Below are 27,067 nucleotides of genomic sequence, written 5' to 3'. Positions count from 1 at the left end.
ATGCTACCCATTTATACAGTTTTTAATTTTGGCTGTCCGTAAACTTACCAAAATAATCTAGAAACTGTAATACGCCCATTAATGTTAGAAAAAATTTAAATTTTTAATATTTAAGATATGTTATAAAGCGATTAATTCACGACATATATTTATTTTATCTTTGCCACCCAGATAAAAATACGATTTACACCGATTTGAAGAGCCCAATAAGAAAAAATGTCTAAATAAATGTTTTTAATTATACTTTTAGCTTTAAGATAGTATATTTATAAAGAGTCTAGCATAATTAGTTGCCTCATTAAAGCTGCCCGAGCGTTGCAGTGTACTGCGGCCGTACTGATCTTTCACGGCCGGCGGGCTTTGAAACACGCTGCGTACTGCGACACTCAATAAACTTGGTCTTATTTAGGAATTACTTAAAATATATTTAATGCATATGATAGGGTGTATTCATGTTACATCTATTGAGATATACATATTCTTTTTTCTTATATGAATGATTTTTGATACAATAAAATTAACAATAAACAATTTCTGCTTGGAACTTGTAAATCAAAATTCTAGAGGACCTCTGGTTTTATATATGTGTGTTCGTATTTTGTTACAAAAATTTTATTATTAAAAAATATTTTAATACCAAAAAATATAATTATTTTTTATTTCTAATACATTATATTATTTTAAATCAGAACTGTGCAAAATTTTAATGTAGCCTATATTATAAAATATATATATTTAATTATATGAAATTAGTTTACTACATAACAATTGAAGAAAACGATACACCGTAAATGTGCTTATTGAGTTTTGTCACTTTTATAACATAATTCGTATGATAATATTATTTTTTTCCAGAAAATAAATAAAACATAAGTTGTGTTGTAAAATGTATTGATAGAATTACATATTTAGTATTTTTTTTTCTAAGTTAATTCATTGGAGTGCTGCGCCTAGCTTACTTCGTTGAATTGCTAGTGGCAAAGAGCGGTGGTGGATGTTTTTGCAAGAGTTTGACCGTATTTTATGACCCTACCTGTGAGAGGGTGTTCGTACCAGAAATCCTAACGGTCAAGGAAAATAGCCTTTCTCTGGCTGTAGTCACGTACGGGTCTGCTACTCGCGTAATATCGTCAGTTTATCACAACTTTCCGGGAAGTTCTATTGTTATTTATTTATAATTTAGAAATTAAAGAGTCGATCATACTAACATTTTTAACTAAGCAAATCGCATCCTGGAAGATTTTTATCTACGTAAGCAGCAAAAATCACTTGCAGTTAGGAAACTTTTATTCTTTCAGAGTAAAATTCAGTCTGGAATTACCATACATTAAAAACCTTAGTTTTCTGGAGCAAAAAAAGTCCCAGCACGAGTGACTAACACTGCTGCACACACACTACGCATCTTGAAATACATCAGTGGTCAGACTATTGTACCAGACACTCAAAATATACACATTTAAACCTTTAAAAAAAAAAACACACAGACAATATTTATGAAGTGATTTTGACGCTACACTCAACATATTTATGTAGCATGTAGTCAAATTTCTATAAAAAATATATTTTTCTTACCTTTTATGATTAAAATTACCAATTTAATAATAGGACGTTTAAACATTGAGGTGTTTATCACAGTTTCCATGTAGGACATTCTTTTATATTACTTTGGTGCCATAATGAGAACCGGCTTAAAAAAGTATTAAAGTTATTAAATTTACGAAACATTTTTGTGGATCATTGTAGAAATTATCATTAAGGACTCAACTGCTCATTATTGGTGTGATCACCAATGTTACTAAGAAATGTTCATTCTACTACTGTACAAAATTTTTGCTTTGGGATAATTTTCCATGTATTAAAAATTTTTGTTTCTTAACAGCGAAATTCGTCCCGACCCGAGCCTACTTCGACAACCTCGCAGTAGTATACACTACGCGGCTCGGATCGCTTTAATGGTCAAACTAATTGTATGAGACACTTAAAAAATATACCAATTTAAAGATGAATAAATATGCAACAACGTTTAATTCAAGCGATTTCCACGTTGGGCTCTTTAAGTTTATGTAAGATGTATTTATATTTCCTTAAAATTGAATGAAAGTGAATTCGTTAACTTTCATGATTTAAAAGGTATATTTTATAGGAACATGTTAAAACTTTGTGCTTTTTATCACTATCCTCAGATAGGGCAATGTTTCTAGATTATTTTGGGTTCCATACTGACGGTCTACTCCATAAAGTGCATTTGCAATATCCATTATTGTGGATCGTTGCAAAAAATTGTCATTTTGGACTTAACTGCCCGTTTTTGGTGTGACGCACAAGGTTTGCGGCAGTACTTAAACTTTTGACGTGTTACTAAGAAATTTTCATTCTACTACTGTACAAATTTTCGGCTTTGGGATAATTTTTCATGTATTAAAAACCTTTGTTTCTTCACAGCGAAATTTGTCCCGACCCGAGCCTACTTCGGCAACCTCGCAGTAGTATACACTACGCGGCTCGGATCGCTTTAGTGGTCAGACACATTGTACCAGGCTCTCAACAAATAAACTAATTTAAAATTTAAGAACTAAATCATGATCGTAAAATGGCCGCCATGGTGATTTGCGAATTTATGGAGAAATAAAAGCAGTTAAAATCTTATGTAGTTTCCAAGAGACATTATTACATCACCAATCATCTAAAGTAACAGGTTTACAAAATTTCAACATATTCAGTAACTAGTCAGTTTTTTTTTCAAATGTGTTAGTATTAACAATCTGGACCATATCTAGTCTGTGAGGTCTGTATTGTTCAGAATATCTGTATTCCGGTATTTGGATTTTGAAGCTACTTAATGATTCGCTTTCAATGTCTATTAAAATATACCTAATGCTAATTGCAGGAATATTTCTACTCGATTTCAAAATTATAATTCCTGAACATTTGTAGCGGACACATTTCAATGTAACACTTACTGATTTTCGAGTTGTGTTGAGGTTTCACATGCGTGGCCCCTGCTCTGGTAACAATGAGTCATCACAACCGGTGCCGTCTGTACGAGCGTCTTCACAAGTTATCCTGAAATATGTTCTTAAATATTAATTCAAGTGAATTCTTAAAATCCTACACACCTTATCTTAAGTGTCGTAAATTAATCGTTATATTTTATAAATCCATATAATATAGGAGCCATAATGGCGCGAAGCAATGGACGCGATACAAATAATATTTTTTTTTTTTTTTTTTTTTTTTTTTACCAACCACTACATCAGTAAATATTTTTGGTTTCCATTCGCTATGAATTCAAGCATGTAACATGTGTACTGCTTCTTCAATTCGGCCACAGTTAAATGGGAGGCTCTGAATCACTGAAAATTCCTCAACAAAATCAACGATGAATCACAGGCATTACAACAAACAGTTGTCACAAGTCAAGTAGCCAATGAGCAGGTGACATTTTTCGAGTTCTTAGAGGATTGTTGAGACTATCCTACAGGTCAATGGCAACGCGCCCTTACGCGCATGGTTAATACCCCGCATGAGTAGAGTGTAAAGGCGTAAGCCTGAGACACATCTAGGTCCTCATCTAACCGCGCACACTTAGATTTAACTCAGGATAGGGTGAAAAATATTTACTAATTTTGCAGTCCTAACAGTCACCAACGAATAGCCAGCATAATAAATAAATAAGCTCACGAATATTGTTCGTGAATGAAGGCGAAGCTGATACTTTGGAAACGTTACCAGCAGATATTAAATAATTTTTAACTATTATTTACGTAGCTTACTTCTTAAAACTGCATTCATGTAAATTGATTTTGTGTGATACTATGTTGAGTGTTTTCTGCTACACGTAGTTTTCTGAAAAAAGTCTATTGTGGCTTAATAAACTTGTTAACATTGGTGCCTGTCATAAAAAAAAACTCAAACGTAATTATACGGATACATGTTGAGTATAGTTAATGAATGGTTCACGCATTGCTGAAAAAAAAAAAAAAAACATGTTTAAAATTTTACACATCTTTTTGTTGTCGCATCGCGTCCATCGCGTTGTACATACGCAACTCTGAAAAATAAATATATGGTAAAAAAAGCTATAATAAAATAATCTCGTATCTTTCTTTATTCTTTTTTCTAAGCGCTCTAATGGCTTTCGATAGCTTTGTTCTTTTGTGTACGCTGCTTGGTGGAGGTTTCTTCTGCATTTTATTCCTGAATAAATCTCACGCTTACAACAAAAAACATCTAGCTAAATCACTGTGCTAAATAATAACAGAGAATAACCATTCAATTATACGCCGAGCTATACCAAACACGTTATCTTATCTACTGAAAATGAGTACGTTGACCTTCATATCAGTTTCCCGCGAAATCCCGTCTCCCCTTCGTAAACAGCAGACAGCTGTGGCTGGGTGGGAACGAGCTGCAAAAAGTTTGGAAAACTGTCGCAAGGTGTCACTACTGTCCAGCGCGCTCCATAATTCCTCGTATCCGAGCTTGCACGCTGCTCAAATTTCTACAGCTACATTTTTACTTTAGGTCCGACTGCAATAAGCTAAAGACTAAAATAAAGTCAATCATTCAGCCGACATATATGTAGGCGTTTGAATTACAAATGAAAACGCGAATGTTATTAAATTCGCAAATGAATATCACGTAATTTCGTAGCAGCTTATTTATTAAAATTCAAATTGTAGATACGTTAAATTAATAATGATTACAGATAAAATAATGGTCACAGTCATATCTCCCGTGTCTGAAAATTTATCTGCGAATGTTTTACCACTGAATTCTTTATAGTTTTTTAATAAAGCTCGAATTTAAAAAAATTCCCGAAAATCAGCAATAACTTAATTAAAATAAAAAAATAAAAAAATAAATTTTACACCAGAATGGTTCAAATCTTCTCTAGCAGCTGAATCATTAACAAATATATTGTTTTTTTTAATACGATGCTGGTGCACCAATCCCCTTAAACGATGCATTGGTGTTAATATCTCGTGACTTCAATAAAACACTTCCGGTTTTACCTCGCTCAACATCAGTTCATGAATTCAATGACTGTTTGAAATATTCAACTTTTTAGATCACAATCAAAAAATGCATTTAACAAAAAGTATGAGAGTTAAATTGTATAGGTTGAGGGCTTATGCGCCTTGTTCCTGGTTGAGGTGAAAGGTTTCGTGTTTCTGTTGCCTTGGAACCTACATCTCCAATTACGTCATAGCAGCCATCTTGAATGACCGTGGCCTTGACCTCGACCTTTGACTTTGGCATTGGCATTAACCCTTGGCCTTTACTTTGACCTCAGTCGCCAACTTGAATTACAACATCTTTAAATCGAACGTCCCACTCCCCAAACGTAGCAATTTTCGAGACGGCTGCCAACCTGACATCGAGCTCCCCAATCCCCGAACGTTTCAATTTTCGTTGCGGTATAAATCTTAAATTCTAACGTAATGTCGTATATAAAATCACACTCCTAGGACATGTAATTATTTATAAATTAAAGGAATAATATCATCACTTGCTAGAGAGCATTGCCACAATTTTTTAAATACTTGCTACTAGGTGAGCTATTTAATACACATCATCTGCTAGAGAGCGCCAAACGCTATCTTGTTTCCAGTAATCGATATAAGGAGACCTACTGTCATGTAGTAGGCCTACACATGTCGTCTGGTAGAGTGTGCTGCTCTCATTTTAGGTTAATTTTTATCTGATAGAGTAGAGATAGTATTTATTACCGTGGTGTCAGCCATCTTGTTGGCGATCTTGGCCGCCATCTTGAAAATCTGTAATTATATAGCTATAAATGTGAGTAAATCCTAAAATCATAATAAATTCACCTATTAAAATAATGATTTACTTGAATGATTACAGTGCTTGGTTCAGTCCTTGACTTATGCAAAAAAAAGTTAACTTAATTGATATTATCAAAAAAAAATTGACATTTTCGAGAAAAAAACAAAAAAATTACAAATAAAATAACTGTTACATAATTTCTAATGTACTACAAGGAAGTTATGATCATTTATACATTCATACAGTCTTCTTAGAGTACAAAGAAAGTTCTTAACATGTCTTGACATGACTTTTCAGTGCAGTTCCACATGACAGTTGATTACCACATTTTTTACACAGAACAGATATCGCAGTTTCGTTAAAATGTCAGTGATATATTTAATGATGCCTTGCATGATTTATGCCGGAAAATTGTTTGGTGCAGAAGATACATTTTGGTCCCGATGAATGCGCAACCAGTCTCTCGCAATTCTGATCTTTCTTTTTAATGTTACGTAGTGTATAAACTGGCTACAACACCTGTTCCACTGATATTGAATGCGTTCAGAGTTATTATAACATTCGTGTATTATGTAATCGCGATTTTTTAAGTTTTTTATGTTGTCACTTTACATTCAGTTAGATGATGTAACACCGTTAGTTGCTGCGTACTTAATCTATGTCACTGGCACTGCTGACAACCATTTAAACACTGTTGTAACGTCAGCTACTGGCGTCTTCCAGGCCTGCTCTGCTGGAACTGTAGGTGCAACTGTTGACGCTCTTAACAACAGGATCTGCGTCGTCTCGCAGTTGTCATCACTATCGGGACCTCTGGAGCTTTCAACAGTGTTGCTATCAGAGTCTGCGCTGTTGTTGGTAGACCTCCCATCCAGGTCAACGTTAATGATGGTAATGATGCCATCGAGTTCTTAAGATTAGTCAGATACTGGAATTATGTGTGAGACGAGTCAAACAATTCGTTTCCCACTGCACCAGAGCCAGAGGTGGACTCAGTCACATCCTTCATTCCTCACTTATATACTCGCATTGAGACGAGAATCAAAACCACAGTCACCATCATTTTTACAAAAAAGGTTCTTGCTTGCACTTAACCGACTCAGTGCAGATTTAATAATGTCGAATTAGACTATCTAGTTGTAAAATTAGTTTATTACATTTGATGCACCGAAACAGTATTCTACATCCGACTCTGTTATGCCTGCGAGCATTTGAAGTAGTAGTAAAAGACGTACCACAGTACTTGCACGGGCGCGATTAATGTTCGTTGTTCACTGAAGTCTCCGAGGGGTGTATACCATTTGTCCAAGTGTCCACTTCTCCAAGCGACCACTTCTCCAAGCTCCGTTTGTTCGAAGGACCATTTGTCCAAGTGACCATTTGTCCAACCGACCATCTCTCCAAGTTTTGAGGGGTGGATGTGTCTCCCACTTGCCTTCCCATGCACCGCCTTTTCCCCTCTCTTGGAGCCAATGAACACAGGGAAGTCTAACAGCGAATCAGCGCTAGCAATTATTTTATTTTTACGGCGAGATAATCGAAAACAATACCATGTCGCCTCCGTACATAAAGTAGCTAAGTGCTGATGTGTAAAAAAGGTTACCGCACTTTAAAAAACGAGAGCTGTGTTCAGGGTCCCGACGAGCGCCAGTAATCGCGCTATCACAGACGTATCGTTTTTCCGGGCGCAGTTTATGTCTGGTGTAGAGAAAGAGGGACACATATGATACGCGGCGTTGCATTGCGTTATCCACATGTGACGCTCGCAGCTAGGATTACAGATCCATTACTCCACGTGGAGCTCCGATCTCGTGGGCCGGGTCGTGTCTGGCGTCCTGGGCTACCAAAGGCCGCGAGTTCCGTGGCTGCTTTCAGATTTATCAGAGGGCAGCCAAGTAGTGCTCTGCAACCGAGCGCATCCTGCTGGGTTTTCCGTGAATATATTGAATAGAAGCGGTGTTGACCATCTGGCCGGCTGGTGTTTCTGGCAATAAATTCAGCAAAATTTCTAAAAAATTTCCATCTCCGAGGGAAAACTTCCCGTTTTGAGAGAAAATTTCCCGTTTTAGTCCGCGAAAATACCAAAAGCCACAAATGTCCAGGAAAAGGCTTAAGCATCCATGAAGCAAGCCTCCCAAGCCTGTTACCAAATATGGACTTGACTTCGTCCGCTATCCTGGAATGTTGCACTTTTTGTTGCGCCTGCCATCTTGGATATTTTTTTTTTCTTATCCGATTTTTATACGAAAAAATAAAATTAATAACAAAATAAATAATAAATATTTTATTAAAATGTACCCAGACATCTTGAGGTATGACGTCATGGCCGTTGCTCTTTCCTTTATGCCCTCCGCCATCTTAGGTTATTAATAAAAAAAAATATAAAAATTATTTAAATTAAGAAAATTTAATAAAATATTATTTGATAAAATATACTTAAATAAAAAACGCACTTACGTCAAAAGGTCTTCGGTTCGAACCCGGTGAGGTAAAATAAAGAGGGCGACAGATCCTTTCTCCACAGAAGCTTCCAGCATATTGACCTCCCACCACTAACGCCAACGTATATATTACATCAGCCGGTATGACGTCATGGTAGCCATCTTTCATTTTTTCTGCTGGAGGCTACCATCTTAATTTTTTGTCGTACTGGTGGGAGCCATCTTCGATGACTTCTTGTTAGTTTATTTTTCCCCTATAATACAATATTAATTAATTGCCTGGGCGTCCGCACATTTTGTAACTTGACTGCCATCTTGTTACTTGGTCAAGTTCTTGAAAATCCGCAATTTTAGTGCTAGAGAGTCGGGAAAATTTTTAAAATAACAAAAAAATACAATTATTAAAATACTAACATAAAATCGGTCCACAATCTAGATGTTCTTCCACCCTTTAGGAAAATTTGTAAACATTAAGCTATAAATTCGGGAAAAGGTCCAAAATTAAAAAAAATCGTATATTTAAACAAAAAAATTAAAGTTCTAAAAATAAAACACCACAAATAAAAAAGGAAGCACCTTACACACAGCACACACAGACGACACAGTACTCACAAAACACACAACACCACACATTACACACAAACAGCACAGTACATACAGTCAACACAAATGACACACACAGAAAACACAAATGACACACACAGTTCAAACAAATGACACGCAGTACACAATGTACACACTGTTAACACAGTACAAACATTCCACACAAATGACACACAGTACCACTGATGGCACAAAGTATACACCGTACATGCAAAAGGCAACACAGGTAGCACAAATGTCACCACAGGCAGCACAAATGACAGCACAGGCAGCACAAAGCACACTCAGGTACACTCCAAACATACTCAATGGACACTCAGGAACACTTAAAGTTGGTACACTCAAAGTACGCTCAGTTACATTCCAAGTATATTCAACAGACGCTCAGAGTATGCTCAAACGGACGCTCAGGAACACTAAAAGAACGATCAACGGATGCTCAGGACCACTAAAATTACGCCCAAAGAATGCTCAGGTACACTTAAAGTACACTCAAACATTGCTCAGGAACACTCAAAGTAAGCTCAAATGATGCCTGGTACACTCCAAGTACACTCAACGGACGCTCAGGTACATTCAAAGTATGTCCAGGACACTCAAAGTACACTCAAAGGATGGTCAGGTACACTCAGGGATGCTCAGGTACACTCAAAGGATGCTCAGGTACACTCCAAGCATACTTAACGGTCGCTCAGAGAACACTCAAAGTACGCTCAGGAGCACTCAAAGTACACTCAAGAAATGATAAGGAACACTCAAAGTACACTCAAAGGATTCCCAGTAACAAGCAAATTACACGTACAGGTCACGCAAAGGACACGCAGCTTCAATAGCTTCAATAGGTCTCTAACTGCTGAAGTACTCCAACTGCCCAAGTGCTACAACAGCTACCACATAATTTGACTACAAAATTATGCAAATTCGAGACATAGCACCACGTTGATACGCGACTTCGAACTTAGCTTCACGAAAAGTCGTGACTAAGAGACATATGATCACGAAGCTACGCGACTATAAGATGTAGGTTCACGATGCTCCCTGGCTTATGGCCACGAAACTTCGATGCTGCAAGACTACGAGTCTTGTAGCCAGGGATACAGTGACACAAAGCTACTTGATTAGGTGGATATTTGGCTACATGGATACATGGTTACCAAGCTCCGTGATAACGAGACTAAAGATAAATAAGTTACGCGACTACGAGACTTAGATTCACGAAATTACGAGAAGAAGGTTCACAAGGCTATTCGGCTACGAGACTAAGGATTACGAAACTGCGAGAATCCAGACTGTGGCCTGTCATATCCAGTAGGTGGTCAAGCACACACGTCCAGTTAGTTGGTTAGGATATCACACACAGTTGATGGTAAGTAACGCATAGTACGTAGTTGCGTAGCTTGGTAGCCAAGTATCCATGTAGCATAGAAGCTTCGTAGCAGAGTATGCACGTAATCAAGTAGCATTGTGTCTTTGTTGCCAAGTATCCAGTTGGAGCCTTGTAGAATCGAAGTATTGCAAATTCGAAGTCCTATAGTCTCTTTGGTTCGTGATCATCAAATCTCGTAGTCGTGTAGTTTCCCGATTCAATGTTTCATAATAACGTAGTTTCGCAATCCTGATGTCTTGTTGTCGTGTAGTTTCGCGACTATACGCCTCAAAATCACATAGTTATATGAACCTATGTCTCTTAGTGTCGCGAAGTTATGTAATCCTATGTTTCGTAGCCGCAAAGATTCGTGAACCTAAGTCTTGTAGTCAGCTAAGATCGTGAACCTAAGTCTCGTAGTCACTTAGCTTCGTTATCCTAAGTCTTATAATCACGTAGCTAGGTAGCCAAGTAACCACGTAGCCAAGAAATTTCGTAGCCATGTATACACCTAATCATGTAGCCTTGTGTACCTGTAGACCTGGCTCCAGTCGGAGCCTTGCAGACTCGTAGTCTTGCAGCGTCGAAGTTTCGTGGCCATATAGTTTCTAAATTTCGTAGCCAGGTAGCAGCGAGATCCTATACATCTCATAGTCGCGTAGCTTCGTGATCGTAAATCTCGTTGTCACGGCATTACGTGGAAATAAGCCTCGAAGTCGCGTATCTTCGTGGTGCTGTCTCGAAATTGCATAATTTGGTAGTCAAATTATGTCGTAGCAGTTAGAGCACTTGGGCAGTTAGACCTATTCAAGCTATTGGAGATTTTGCGTGTCCTTTGTGTGTCCTTTATGTGTACTTTGTGTGTACCTGTGCGTCCTTTGAGTGTACTATGGGTGTTCCTGAGCATCCGTTGAGTGCACTTTGGGTGTTCCTGAGCATACTTTGAGTGTTCTCTAACGTCCGTTAAGTGTGCTTGCAGTGTAGGTACCTGAGCGTCCGTTGAGTGTGCTTGGAGTGTACCTGAGTATCTTGTAAGCATACTTTGAGCGTTTCTGAGAACTCATTGAGTGTGCTTGGAGTGAACGTGAACGTCCTTTCAGCGTACTTTGAGTGTTCCTGAGCGCCCGTTGAAGTTGCTTGGAGTGTACCTGTGCATCCTTTAAGCGTACTTTGAGTACTCCTGAACATCCATTGAGTGTCCTCTGACCGTACTTTGAGTGTACCTGAGCGTCCTTTGAGTGTACCTGAGCGTCCTTTGAGTGTACCTGAGCGTCCTTTGAGTGTGCTCTGAGTGAACTTTGAACATTCATTGAGAGTGCTAGTAGTGAACCTGAACGTCCATTGATCATCCTTGGGGACCTTGGGGTGTACCTGAGCGTTCGTTGAGTGTGCTCTGAGCATACTTTAAGTGAACTGAGAGTCCTTTAGTGTGCTCGGAGTGAACATTCAGCGTCCGTTGAGTGTGCTAGTAGTGTACATGAGCGTCCTTTGAGCGTAATTTGAGTGTACCTGAGCGTCCTTTGAGTGTTCCTGAGCGTCGGTTTAGTGTACTTTGAGTGTACCTGAGCATTATATGTACGTATTTTAAGTGTTCCTGAGCATACTTTGAGTGTTCCTGAGGGTCATTAGAGTATACCTGAACATCCTTTCAGTGTACTTTGAGTGTCCGTTTCAGTGTCCGTTGAGTGTTCTTGGAATGTACCTGAGCGTCCTTTGAGCGTAATTGAGTGTTCCTGAGCAACAGTTGAGCGCACTTTGAGTGTACCTGAGAGTCCTTTGAGTGTACTTTGAGTGTTCCTGAACGTCAGTTGAGTTTGCTCTGAGTGTACTTTGAGTGTACCTGAGCGTACTTTGAGTGTACTTTGAGTGTTCCTGAGCATCCGTTGAGTTTGCCTGGAGTGTACCTGAGCGTTCTTTGTGCTGCCTGTGCTGCCGGTTGTGCTGTGTGTGTAGCCGTTTGTGCTGAAGTTTATTCTACCTGTGCTGCCTTTTGTGCTGCCTGTGCTATCTTTTATACGGTCTGTTCTGCCTGGGCTGGCTTTTATACTGCCTGTGCTACCTTTTGCATGTACTGTGTGTACTGTGTGCAATTTGAGTGTACTGTGTGTCATTTGTATGTACTGTTTGTTCTATGTTAACAGTTTGTCCTGTGTGTTCTGTGTGTGTTTGTGTGGACTATTTGTAGTGAGCTTTCTGTGTGTAATGTGTGTTGTTGTGTATACTGTATGTCTGTTTTGTAATTGTGGTGTTTTATTTTTTCGAACCTGTCATTTTTTATTAAAATATACGAATTATTTGATTAATTTTGGCCCTTTTCCCTAATTTCTAGCTTAATATTTACAAATTTTCCAATATGATGTACGAACAACAGATGCCAGATTGATTTTATGCTAGTATTTTATTAATTTAAATATTTTTGTAATTTTAAAATTTTTGCCAGCTCTCTAGCACTAAAATTAAGGATTTTCAAGTATTTGACCAAGTAACAAGGTGACGGCCAAGTAACAAAATGGCGGACGTCCAGGCAAATAATTAATACTGTACTCTAGCGGAAAAAAAATAAAATAACCTGAATTCATCCAAGAAGGCGTCCTCTAGCCGAAAAAATGCAAGATGGCTACCATGATATCATACCGGCTAACGTAATATATACGTTAGCATTAGTGGTGGGAGGTCAGTCTGCTGGAAGCCTCCGTGGAGGAAGTTCCTGTCGCCATCTTTACTTTACCTCACCGGGTTCGAACCGAGGACTTTTTGTCGTAGGTCCGTTATTTATTTTAGTATATTTTTTATAAAATTTTCTTAATAAATATTCCTAAATGAAATCATTTTTATTCAATTTTCTTACATTAAATAATATGTATTATTATTTTGATTAAAATACCTAAGTTGGTGGAGGGCGTTACGAACAGTGCAACGGACGTGACATCATACCTTAAGATAGCGGCTACATTTTAATTAAATATCAGTTTCAATAATTTTAATTTTTTTCATAAAAATCGGATGATAAATAAAAGTATCCATGATGGCGGGCGTAACTAAAAGTGCAACATTTCGAAATGGCGGGCGAAGTCAAACTCTTATTTGGTAACAGAGTATTGGGAGGCTAGCTTCATGGATAAGCCTCTTCCTGGACTTTAGTGGCTTCTGATATTTTTGTGGACTAAAACGGAAAATTTTCTCTCGAAACGGAATTTTTCCCTCGATAATGGAAAATTTTAGAAATTTTGCGGAATTTTTGAGGAATTATGAGGTAATTTGACACCAAAAATGGCCGCCTTGACGTCAAAATCCAAGATGGCGGACATTGGCTCCGGCTCCACACTCCGACTCCAGTTCCCGGACCGGCCAAGCTATCCTACTTATATCTCATAACAACAAATTCTTTTTTTTTTTTAATATATATTTACTCCCGCTGACGAAATATAAACAAACATAAATAAAAAAATATTGATGTAATTGTTCTAATTCAAAACTGTAAATTTGCATCTGGTATTCGTTGCAGAAACTAACATGGATTCTGGTTCGAAGCCTGCAGCTGCATCGAAAGGACACCGCTGTAGATCCTGCAGCAAGACGTTTACCTTGAGAAAAAATGCTGAAAATTATGAGAAAAGCGAGTGTATTTTTGATCCTTACAAAAAAAACCTTTTAGTTGCAGTCAGTGTCAGAAATCCTTCGTCAGAGTTATTTCTTGGATAAACCTCGTAAGATTTGTATTACTCAGCCGACTAGCGATATAGTGGATACAACACCGAGGAAGATGAATGATTGCGAGTAATGTGAAAATACCCATGTTAGCACTAAAATCTCACATCTCTCATATGATTTAAAATTGAAAACTTAGATGAAAGTAACATTCTCATAGGAAATGAAAAGATGATTACCTACTCCAAATTCAAGTTCGTCTTCACGAAATAATGAAGAACAGAGAACGAGATGAAGTTGGCAAGATCGAAGACTGTAATGAAGCATCTGAGGCTGACGTGATAGAATACTGTGACATCACTGAGGCTGACATGATCGAAAATAATATAGTTATTTAACTTTATCTAATTTTTTTCATTTCCCGAATCTGCTTCCTTGTTTTAACGTGCTTCCATGTGCTTCCTGTGCTTCCTGTGCTTCCTTGTGCTGCCTAGTGTGCTTTCTTGTGCTGTCTAGTGCTGCCAAATGTGCTGCTAGTGCTGCCAAAATGTGCTGCCAGTGCTGCCTGATGTGCTGCCAGTGCTGCCAAAATGTGCTGCCTGATGTGCTGCCGGTGCTGCCAAATGTGCTGTTGGTGCTGGTAGTGCTGCCTGATGTGCTGCCAAATGTGCTGCCTGATGTGCTGCTAAATATACTGCCGGTGCTGCCTTGTGCTACCTAGTGTGCTTCCTGTGCTTCCTGTGCTTCTGGATCTTTCATTATGTGGTCGGTTGACTGTTAGTTATTATCAGTTTGTTTCATGGCTTGGCGTGTACATTGGTTCTTTACGCCTACATGAATCGAATTTTTTTTTTGATAAATAAGAATTGCCTACATCGTGGTCGTATCGGCTTATTGTCGGTTGGTAGACGATGGACTTTGGCTGGTTGGATAGTTTATTAAAAAAAAAGTATATTTGCGTGGTCAAGGAATCATCGGAGACGTTCGTGTCGGTCGTTAAATAAAAAAACGAATTTTTTGACGAATTTTGGAATTTTTTTCGAATTTCTAGCTTAAAAATTACGGATTTACCAGATAGCAACAGTTTAACGAGATGGTGGATTGTATGTGGATAATTAAATAAACTGCACTCTAGCGGTAAGATATAAAACTAACAAGGTGACGGTCTCCAGCAGGCGAAACAAATGACTGCTGTAAACAATATGGCCTCCTCCAGTGAAACATTAAAAAAAAACAAGATGGCGGCGATGACGTCATGTCGGATGACGTAATATATGCCTTGATCCTAGTCAGTGGTGGGAGGTCAGTCAGCCGGTGACTTCCGTGGAGGAAGGATCTATAGCCATTTTTTATTTTGGTCTCGTCGGGTTCGAACCCAGGACTATAAGACGCAAGTATGATTTGTTATTAAAATTTAATTATAATTTTTTATTATTTTTTTAAATTTTATTACTTAATTTTTTAAAATTTATTTCATTAAAATCAGATAATAAAAACATACAATATGGTGGTCGTAACAAAGAGTGCAGCGCTATGGAGTGGGGCGTTAGATGTCAAGATGGCGGCCCTATTTGACTAAATTTATTAAATTATTTTTAATTTTAAATTTTTTCCGCGATTTTTCTAAGTTAAAAATTACGTAATTCCAAGATCGCGGCCTAAATTTAATATGGCGGAACGATTTTTTATTTAAATTTTATTAATTGATTTTTTTATAATTTTTAGGACTTTTTCCGTTGAAATCCGATAAAAATTACAGATTTTCGAATTTTTGGGCGTAACGAAAAGTGCAACGGTAAATATCGAGGTCAAGGTCTAATTCCTGAAAGTGGCTTACGAGTGGCTTGTCTTCAGGACTCTTAAGTCAATTTTAGGAAGAGTCAAATTTTGGAATTTTTTTAAATTAAAACGGGAATTTTTCCCTCAAAACGGGACATTTTGAGTCTTTTTGAGGCTTTTTTGCGGAAATTTGACACCAAAATGACGTCAGAGTGGTCGGTCGGTGACCCCATCCTCAATCCTCGCTTCCACTCCTGCGCTCGGAGCCCCATTTATATACTAATTTATTTTATTTAATTGGTTTGTTTTACTATGTTACCTTGTTCTCCCCCCTCCACCAATCGATATGGTCATATGTTATCAAAATATTGTGTTGTCTGTGATTCTTTATGTGTACACAAAATTTCAAAACATTCTGATGGCAAAAATTAGAAAACATTTGAATGGAAAGATTTTATTACGTTGTCCACACGTATATAACTAGTCCTACATAATTCAGATCAAGCTAATAAACTACCATCTAAATAAAAATATATACACTTTTCTGAAATTTTTTAATTTTAAGGGCATTACACCCTAACATGGATTCAGTTTTAGGTATTTTATAATAGCAATTTAATTTATATATATTGAATTATAATTGGGAAAAAAATGAACCCCAGCCCCATGTTCAACCATAACAGCACGACCTCAGAAACACTCTAAATCGGAAAGAATATATTTTTAAATGTTCACAATATAGAGGCGTTACACTTCCTTCATTACCTGAGCAGATTTTCCACCTAAACCTTACCATTTGGATCAAAACATACAAAATATAAAAGTCACTATGTTTTAAAATTTTCAGAACTTTGTGCCTTTAAGCCCACATCACAGTCGACCCTGGGGAAAATTCCCACCATGCTCCGGTACTCATGAATAAAAAAAAACTGGTTGATATGGTTGTCTGTAAAGTTGGTTTACAGACGATAATTTTAATTCATAACGTCGTAAGAAAACATTGACGAAGAAGAACAAATATATGAGATTATATCGCTGATCAAATGCTTAAAATGCAAGAATTAATTACTTTTTTTCCGCAATTGTTGTTGTAATAAACAATGGAAAAACTACATAAACTTTTCACTTCACTTTATAAACAGTTGACAAAACAGTTCGCATGTAGGTTGTACGCTGCCACTGTCTCTCTTCTACTAGGACGCATCGGCCGATGGAGTGGAAGAGAGATTGATGCGTCACAAGCCGCGCTCTCACTTGCACTCTCAGCTCAGGTGGAACGTGACACTTTTTCGTGCGTGCAGCCGGCGTTCATAGATTTATAAGATGATATCACGTCACAAACGGTTTATTACCTGTAACTTCAAAATAGTGTTTTTTTTTCTTTCCCATAAACCCAACCCCTACTTCTTATTTCTAAGGTCTTAAGTCATGAAAATATTGAATTGTCAACGGTAGCTACTTAAAACTTGTGAAAATTTTAATTTCTGTCAGAGACATACAGTTAGCGAAATTCGTGGTGGATTATTCCTTTACATTGATACATACAGGTAAAGCCAATAAAAGTGTGTTAAGAAGAATACATTTACAAAAATTGTTATATTTAGAGGATTTTACCGCCCCCCCCCCCCCCCCCTCTCACTAGATGAAGAAAACTGATCACCGTGCACATTTTCCACCATAACCTCAACTCGGAAATAGCCTAGGGGGAGGTAAGAAGGGTGGTCAGCAGTTCAAACCACAATCAACCGATTTTCACCATGATAATCATTGCGGTGTGAAATGGTGCGTTGTCTCGGTGAAAAAAAAAATTTTTGCAGCAAATATTGTTGTTTTCTGCAATTTCCGCCTTCAGCTTAACAAGTTATTTTGTGCAGTATGCTCCTGTCACGGTTTATATTTTTCCAATATAATCTATTAAATAGCTTTATGAATATCCTTGAAAGTATTCACAGTCACTTTCCCACCCAAAAGAACAGCATTTGCCTTTTTTGTAGCTGATTCCCATTTGCAATCAACTATTTGGTGTTAATCTAGTTTGACCCCTCTACCGTAAAAAAATAAATCCGAAACTTTTTTTATTTAGTGCTACAAACATTCCTCTATTTATAGTAAAAGGCGTACATAATAAATTACAACCAGTATGGAAAAATTACCTTTGATATGAAAGTTTACAGTAGCTACCTGTTCGGTAAGGCGCCAGCGGACATTAATTGCTGTTTCTAAATCCGTGAGTGTGATTTTGAGTACTTTTCAATTAAGTATCTGACGTTCCATATTTTTTTACAACTTACATGTGTTGCAACATTTTTTCTTCTTAAAATACGTAACGAATCTTAGACACTAACATCTGTGTATTTTCATAGGTATAGCATTTATTTTACCATTTCTTTTTATTGGAGAATTCAAACGTTGTACTATTTTGTAGTGTGGGAGGTAATCTTTCAAATGAATCCATACACTGTTAATTTTCATTGTTGAAAACTATTGTTTACTTCTTGCATGAATTGTTTCAGTCGTTCAAGTCAATTCGTCGATCAATGCCGCAAAAAATTGTGTCTTGAATATGGCTGGTTCTTCGAGGACTTTTGGTTGGAAACTATGCGACGAATTCCGCACGTCGTCGGGTACTTTGTGGAATGTATGTTCCGTCGGAGGTATCCCGACGAACGTGAACGATTTCGCGAAGAAACTGTACCCGCCTCCAACATAGGTGAGTTTAGAACGTTTAACATTTCATGTTGAATCCATTCCATTCATCCTAATGGCATGATCTTGCACACCTGATCCTGTGGTACATGATACTTATTTATTTTTTAGCAGTGGTGAGGCGCATAGCGCCAACGCTTTTTGCGTGATAGCGCGGAACCTGACGTAAAAATATAAAAATTACGTAATAATAATAAATTACGTAGAAAATAATAAATTACGTAAAATATGAACTATAAAATACATAAATTTGGTACAAAATAAATTACTTTCTACGTGCCTTCTCAAAGCAAAAAAAAAATCATGTAGGCTACCACAGGATCAAATGCACAGGATCAAGTGCACAGGACCATGTTATGAGCTTTAAAATGATATAAAAAAAAACGAACAATGCGATACAAATAAACGTAAACAAATAACATTGCGGCTACAGCAACAATGCTCAGGCTTTATAGTGTAAACAATAAACGGTAATTTATATGAAACGAGTAGGAATTTCGTATGTCCGCCTGTTGCTTTAAATAGAGAAATATTTGTAGCACTAAGTAAAATTGTTTTGGGATTTTTATTTTAGTATTCAATTTTTTTTAAGGAAGAGAGACCAAACTAGAAAAATTTCCACTGTTTTGAATGTGCTTTTGTTTCCGCATTGTAATGGTGAATTCAAGTTTCATCCAAGGTGATTAATCTGCGCAAAAACTATGCTTTATTGTGCCTCAACTGTGCCAGGTTATTACCCATAGCTCTTAATAAATCGTTTTTAACCCTATGACCCCCTCCACCCTTTAATTTTAAGGTTTTTAGTTATCAAAATCTCATATTGTCGCCAGCCCTTGACAAGTGTGCAAATTTTAAGTTAATAAAATGTCTTTAATTGAATGAAAATAACGTCGAAATTATCTTATCCGTTACATTGATAGATACATACAGGTGAAGCTAATAAAAGCATGTGTAGAGTAAGCTCAATGATCTCCGTAAGATAGTTGAACGGCTCTTAGTGCGAAGGGTATAGGAGATCGAGACAAGGATTAGGTTCGAGTATAAATTTGTATTTGTCTTATTTAGTCACAACTCTATAGTTAAACCAATCAAAATTCATGATATAATTAAATTATAACTTTGTATATGTGTCATTAAACATTTAAACATTAAATATATATTTTCAAATCTCACTTGAAAATCATGTCTTGAAACAGGACTGAGTTTCTCATCTCTGGGCGTCTAGGGCCGTGCCTGCCCGACATAGTCGCTTTATGCACGTAATTGTAAGAGCGGTTTAAGTTTCAGTAGCTCCCTCGCAGTGTGAGAACTGACGTCGCCGATTGGCGGCTTATCTGCCGTGCTGGGATTAGGTGTCGCGAGGAGGCAGGGCGGAGCAAGATTGCGCGGGTGGGAGACGCCACCCGCCCCTCAAAACTTGGAGAGATGGTCTGTTGGACAAGTGGTCACTTGGACAAATGGTCCTTCGAACAAATGGAGCTTGGAGAAGTGGTTAGTTGGACAAGTGGACAGTTGGACAAATGGTGGGCCCCCGTCTCCGAGTTTCTGGAGAAACTTGAACCTATGAAACAGCGCCCGCTGAGTTCTCTGCAGCTGTTATCGCAGATGTCATCGGGATCTGCGTCGCCATCCGCGTCGCTGCCATCGAGGACTCTGATGTCATCGGCGTCGCTGCCACTAGGTTCTGCACTAATGATGGTAAACCGTCCATCAAGGTCATCATTCAAAGTAGTATACGAATGTATGTTCTGGCACTGGCTTCTGGCTGTGGATGGTGCGGATTGTGAATGTCGGTCCGCCATCTTGGATTGTGACGTCACGGCGGCCATCTTGGACGAGCGTAACGGGACACAGCATAACGGGACATAACGTAACGGGACAAGTAGATCACGGCAGCCATCTTGGATCCGCCATCTTGGATCCGCCATCTTGGATCCGCCATTTTGGATGACGTCATTTTGTTTTCTAGAAAATTCCGGCATTGTGTTGTCCGCCATATTGGATGAAGACGTCACCGTTGCAATTTCCGTTACGGCCGCCATCTTTAACTTTTTTATTTATTATCCGATTTTAACGAAATTTTTTTTAAAAATTATAAAAAAATTCAATTAATAAAATTTTTATATATTTTTTTTTAAAAATTGTACTTTTTAGACACGGAGTTCGGAGTCCTCGGTTCGAACCTGACGGGTGCAAAAAAAAATTTAAAAATGGCGACCGATCCTTCCCCCTGTGGTGGCTGCTGACAGACTGCCCCCCACCACTTTTTTCAAAGCATATATATCGACAGTGAGCATGACGTCATGTCCGCCATCTTGAAATCTGGACGCCATCTTGAAAATCTTTATTTATTATCCGATTTTAATGAAAAAAATTCCAAAATTCATCAAAAAATTAATGTATTTGAATTCTGTTTGATTATATCGATGTACGTCCTTGGCTCGATTCCCGACGAGAGTAAACGGTCGATCCTTCCTCCATGAAAGCTTCCTAGACTGATCTACCACCACCAGTACCAAGGTTTATATCATCAACTGGTATGACATCATGTCCGCCATCTTGTCTTCATCCGCTGGAGTCCACCATCTTGTTTTCGTCTGCTAGAGTGTGCCGATACCATGTAGTATAATTATCTGGTCACCATACTTTTGTCCTCAACTGTTGACATTGATCATTGACCTTGGCCTTGAACTTTGACTTTGACCTTGAAATTTGACCTTGACCTTGAAATTTGACCTTGACCTTCAACTTTGACCTTGACCTTGAAATTTGACCTTGACCTTGAAATTTGACCTTGACATTGAAATTTGACCTTGACCTTGAAATTTGACCTTGACATTGAAATTTGACTTTGTCCTCGAAATTTGACTTTGTCCTTGTCGACCATCATGGATCCAACATTTTATGTTCAGTAGATGTTACCAGGAGCTACCACCTGCTGGAGTATGCCATCTTGTGTGTGTGTACTCGTATTATAGAGTACATTTCCATCTGGATAAATTTATTCTAACCCGCTACAGTGCAGTAATCATTTATTACTGTGACACCCGCCATCTTGAAATTTGGACGCCATCTTGAAAATCCGTAATTTTAATGCTAGAGATTCGGGGAAAAGTTCAAAATTTATGAAATAAATTTGTAATCTATATACTGATTGATTGGATCGACTAAGGTCCTTGGTTCGATCACTGACCGAAAAAAAAAACTCTAATATTTTAAAAAGATCCACTAAAGTGACAGGTTTGAGAAAATAAAAAACACCACAAGTTCTATTAAAAAAAATTTATTACATAAATTCAATACACTACTACAAGTACATAAAAAAACACTGACAAATTACTAAAGCCTTTTTGGATTCCTCGATTCAAACAGTCTTCTTATTGTACGGACTAAGCCTTTTACATGTCTTTAAATGTCTATCCGATCAGGTCATCACCGCAGCCAGAGACGGACTGAAGTTCATATCACTTATATTATCTCATTAGACGGTACAACACATGAGTCAAATCAATAACCATGTTCATTATATGTCTCGGAGCATTTTTTATAATGACGATGTAAGCTATCGAGACGCGAAATTAGTTTATTGCACTTATTGCACTGAAATTGTATTCTTTGATCATTATTAGAACAACCGCTTCTTTCATGTCTGCGAGCATTTGAGGTGATAGTAAATGATGCTCCACAGTATTTGCACTGATGCGAAGTACGCTCTTCATTAATTGAAGAATCCATTGCTGATGATGAAACTTCAGCTGATGGTGGAACAGCACATATCGGTTCGCAAGAACAGGTAATTACGCGACTTATGCACCAGAAGAAACAAACTAGGCGATCCTTACACCACCGACGTCAGTAACAAACCGAGCGTCCTGCTGTCTAGGACTCGCTTATATACATGCACCGTATGGAATAATACGATAGTCAAATCAATATCAATTTAATAAAATACTAGAGTCAAAACAACATTAAAAAATAGAAGCACCATCAACAAAAAAGGAAGCAAATTTGGACGCACCTACAAAAAAGGAAAAACAAAAGGAAGCACCGACAACGAAAAGGAAGCACCGCCAACGAAAAGGAAGCACATTTGGAAGCACCGACAACGAAAAGACAGCACCGACATCGAAATGGAAGCACATTTGGAAGCACCGACAACGAAAAGGCAGCACCGACAACGAAAAGGAAGCACATTTGGAAGCACCGACAACGAAAAGACAGCACCGACATCGAAAAGGCAGCACATTTGGAAGCACCGACAACGAAAAGGCAGCACCGACAACGAAAAGGAAGCACATTTGGAAGCACCGACAACGAAAAGACAGCACCGACATCGAAAAGGCAGCACATTTGGAAGCACCGACAACGAAAAGGCAGCACCGACAACGAAAAGGCAGCACCGGCATCGAAAAGGAAGCACATTTGGAAGCACCGACAACGAAAAGGCAGCACCGGCATCGAAAAGGAAGCACATTTGGAAGCACCGACAACGAAAAGGCAGCACCGGCATCGAAAAGGAAGCACATTTGGAAGCACCGACAACGAAAAGGCAGCACCGGCATCGAAAAGGAAGCACATTTGGAAGCACCGACAAAGAAAAGGCAGCACCGACAACGAAAAAGAAGCACATTTGGAAGCACTGACAACGAAAAGACAGCACCGCCATCGAAAAGGAAGCACATTTGGAAGCACTGACAACGAAAAGGTAGCACCGACAACGAAAAGGAAGCACATTTGGAAGTACTGACAACGAAAAGGCAGCACATTTGGAAGCACTGACAACGAAAAGGTAGCACCGACAACAAAAAGGAAGCACATTTGGAAGCACTGACAACGAAAAGGCAGCACCGACAACGAAAAGGAAGCACATTTGGAAGTACTGACAACGAAAAGGCAGCACAATGGAAGCACTGACAACGAAAAGACAGCACCGACAACGAAAAGGAAGCACATTTGGAAGCACTGACAACGAAAAGGCAGCACCGAAAACGAAAAGGAAGCACATTTGGAAGCACTGACAACGAAAAGGCAGCACCGTCAACGAAAAGGAAGCACATTTGGAAGCACTGACAACGAAAAGACAGCACCGCCATCGAAAAGGAAGCACATTTGGAAGCACTGACAACGAAAAGGTAGCACCGACAACGAAAAGGAAGCACATTTGGAAGTACTGACAACGAAAAGGCAGCACATTTGGAAGCACTGACAACGAAAAGGTAGCACCGACAACAAAAAGGAAGCACATTTGGAAGCACTGACAACGAAAAGGCAGCACCGACAACGAAAAGGAAGCACATTTGGAAGTACTGACAACGAAAAGGCAGCACATTTGGAAGCACTGACAACGAAAAGACAGCACCGACAACGAAAAGGAAGCACATTTGGAAGCACTGACAACGAAAAGGCAGCACCGAAAACGAAAAGGAAGCACATTTGGAAGCACTGACAACGAAAAGGCAGCACCGTCAACGAAAAGGAAGCACATTTGGAAGCACTGACAACGAAAAGACAGCACCGACAACGAAAAGACAGCACCGACAACGAAAAGGAAGCACATTTGGAAGCACTGACAACGAAAAGGCAGCACCGCCAACGAAAATGCAGCTCATTTGGAAGCACCGACATCGAAAAGGAAGCACCATCAACGAAAAGGCCGCACCATCAACGAAAAGGAAGCACATTTGGAAGCACAAGTTACGAGAACTTAGTCTTAGTTAGAAATCTGAATACAAGAAAAAAAAAACATTAAATTTTTATAATTGCAATTATTTATTTCTTTACATTATACAAATACAAGTAAAACAAGCCATTATTATATGTAGCCAGCTTTCCTCAGTTCTTTGAGTATGATTGATATTTCTTTGATGCACGAATAGTTTCCTGCACAAAGCGAGTCATGTAGAAGTCTTAGCCGGTCAACCAATATGTTTGGATCGTTCCATGAAGTGTAATCAGTCTCTTCTACCACCATCTTCATTGCTTGATTATTATAAATATTATTTTCTCTGGTGTCTTCCGTTTTAACACCATCCTCAGGGTTACTTTCATCATCTAGCCAGCGATCATCACAAGCTTGATCCGATTTATTTAATATATCACGTTGTTTCCATCGTTTCGGTCTCAGGACACCACCACAGTCTTCGATCTTGCCTGCTTTAGTTGCTTCATCACAGTCTATACCTTTGTCAACAGCCGCAGAGTCGCTGTAGCAATCACCGTAGAAGGCAACATCTTCACCTAGATTACCGTAAGAATTCGATGTCGATGATGTCGAAGCGTCTTCATCGTCTTCATGCTTCCTTTTTAGGAGTCCATCATTTTTACAAAGTAGGAAAGATCTACTTGAATTCGGCTGGAATGTATTCTCACTTTTTACGTTAAAGATTCTTCCATTGTCTTCATTCTTCCATAAATCATAATTGTCCTTCAATTTAAGTTCTTTGTCGAGATCGGAAGAACCGCGATCATAATCTCTCCCAAGACAAGGAAAATTATTGTCGTAATGCAGATCACTCTTCCTTAGTCTAGTAGAGCCATCGTTGTCCTCTAGCTTGTACACAGGCTTGACGTTACAAGTTCTGTCATGTCTTTTTAAGCTCTCTCTCCGCGTAAACGACTTGCTACATCGAACACAACTTATCATATTACGTAGTGGATTTTTATCACAGTCATTCTTCTCGTGTTGTCTTCCATTCTTTCTCAAGATAAATTCTTTGCTGCAAAACTTACACCTGTGTCCTTTCGTTACAGCAACAGTCACCGAATCAGGATTCATATTAGTTACTGAGACTATGGTCAGATGCAAACTGAATTAATTAAATTAGATACATTACTTAAATATAATTTTTAATATTTCATCTGCAAGAATTAAGTTACATCATACAAAAGAAATTGTTACATGTGGTCTCGATTATTAGCATGTGATGTCGCCACGTGTTGTGTTGAGTCATAATTTATTTAGTTGTTTTATGTGGTATGCGGGAAGCTCACTAACGATCGCAAAACAAGGATGGCTTCGCTAGACATCAAGGAGAAGGAAGTTCGTCTTACATGTTAGTGCTCCACGGATGTCTCATGACATATTATTTGACTGAGTAATGGTTGCTTAATTTTTATTTCCACCTGGTAAAAAAATTACAAGTGCTGATTTAGTAACAGATATTCTCGAATTAAATGTAACTCTAAATAACACGTCATGACTCATTAGGTAAAAAATCCGTCATGCAGAGAGCGGTTTCTCATAATAGACAGAAACACTTGAAGAAACCACAGGAATAATCAGGAGTTCATGGAGAAATCCATCATAATATTGAAAAAATAATAGGGAGCACACGGAGAAAACCATCTCACGTTTCTTTGTTATCATATAAATACAGAAAAAATATTTAATATTAAAATAAATTAATAAAAAAATTTAAATTGAAAACAAATTAAATTGAAAGCAGGAAATAATCAGCAGCACACGGAGAAAACCATCATATTATTGACATGGATAATCAGATGCACTCGGAGAAAACCACCACACGTTTTCTTTGAAATCATAAAATTACAGGGAAAATTTTTTTTAAAAATAAATAAAAAAAATTCAAAAAAGGAAAAAATTACCAAAATACATAAATAGATTCTGCTAGCTTGTGAACTTCTCATTGTGTAACAAAGATAGAGTTCTAGTACAAGCCAGAATTTTATGTATTTTGGTAATTTTTTCCTTTTTTGAATTTTTTTTATTTATTTTTAAAAAAAAATTTCCCTGTAATTTTATGATTTCAAAGAAAACGTGTGGTGGTTTTCGCCGAGTGCATCTGATTATCCATGTCAATAATATGATGGTTTTCTCCGTGTGCTCCTGATTATTTCCTGCTTTCAATTTAATTTGTTTTCAATTTAAATTTTTTTATTAATTTATTTTAATATTAAATATTTTTTCTGTATTTATATGATAACAAAGAAACGTGAAATGGTTTTCTCCGTGTGATCCCTATTATTTTTTCAATATTATGATGGATTTCTCCATGAACTCCTGATTATTCCTGTGGTTTCTTCAAGTGTTTCTGTCTATTATGAGAAACCGCTCTCTGCATGACGGATTTTTTACCTAATGAGTCATGACGTGTTATTTAGAGTTACATTTAATTCGAGAATATCTGTTACTAAATCAGCACTTGTAATTTTTTTACCAGGTGGAAATAAAAATTAAGCAACCATTACTCAGTCAAATAATATGTCATGAGACATCCGTGGAGCACTAACATGTAAGACGAACTTCCTTCTCCTTGATGTCTAGCGAAGCCATCCTTGTTTTGCGATCGTTAGTGAGCTTCCCGCATACCACATAAAACAACTAAATAAATTATGACTCAACACAACACGTGGCGACATCACATGCTAATAATCGAGACCACATGTAACAATTTCTTTTGTATGATGTAACTTAATTCTTGCAGATGAAATATTAAAAATTATATTTAAGTAATGTATCTAATTTAATTAATTCAGTTTGCATCTGACCATAGTCTCAGTAACTAATATGAATCCTGATTCGGTGACTGTTGCTGTAACGAAAGGACACAGGTGTAAGTTTTGCAGCAAAGAATTTATCTTGAGAAAGAATGGAAGACAACACGAGAAGAATGACTGTGATAAAAATCCACTACGTAATATGATAAGTTGTGTTCGATGTAGCAAGTCGTTTACGCGGAGAGAGAGCTTAAAAAGACATGACAGAACTTGTAAC

The 27,067-nt window shown here is 37.9% G+C and overlaps 1 protein-coding gene across 5 annotated transcripts in view; it reads right to left on the bottom strand.

Annotated features, from left to right (window-relative positions):
• LOC134531644 (uncharacterized) overlaps nucleotides 1-27,067 on the bottom strand; it is a 784,236-nt gene that overhangs the window by 541,990 nt on the left and 215,179 nt on the right. The window contains exon 1 of one of the 5 annotated variants that reach the window (XM_063367411.1): nucleotides 2,961-3,131. The exons of the other annotated variants lie outside the window; for them this stretch is intronic. The gene's annotated coding sequence lies outside the window, so the exon portion shown is untranslated. Of the gene's footprint in view, nucleotides 1-2,960; nucleotides 3,132-27,067 lie in introns of those variants that run through there. 5 annotated transcript variants of the gene reach the window in all.

This window comes from Bacillus rossius, chromosome 5 (genome assembly GCF_032445375.1).
Source record: "Bacillus rossius redtenbacheri isolate Brsri chromosome 5, Brsri_v3, whole genome shotgun sequence".
Lineage (NCBI taxonomy): Eukaryota > Metazoa > Arthropoda > Insecta > Phasmatodea > Bacillidae > Bacillus > Bacillus rossius.
The sequence above is the reverse complement of the archived record's forward strand: the minus strand, read 5'-3'. Positions and strand labels throughout refer to the sequence as shown.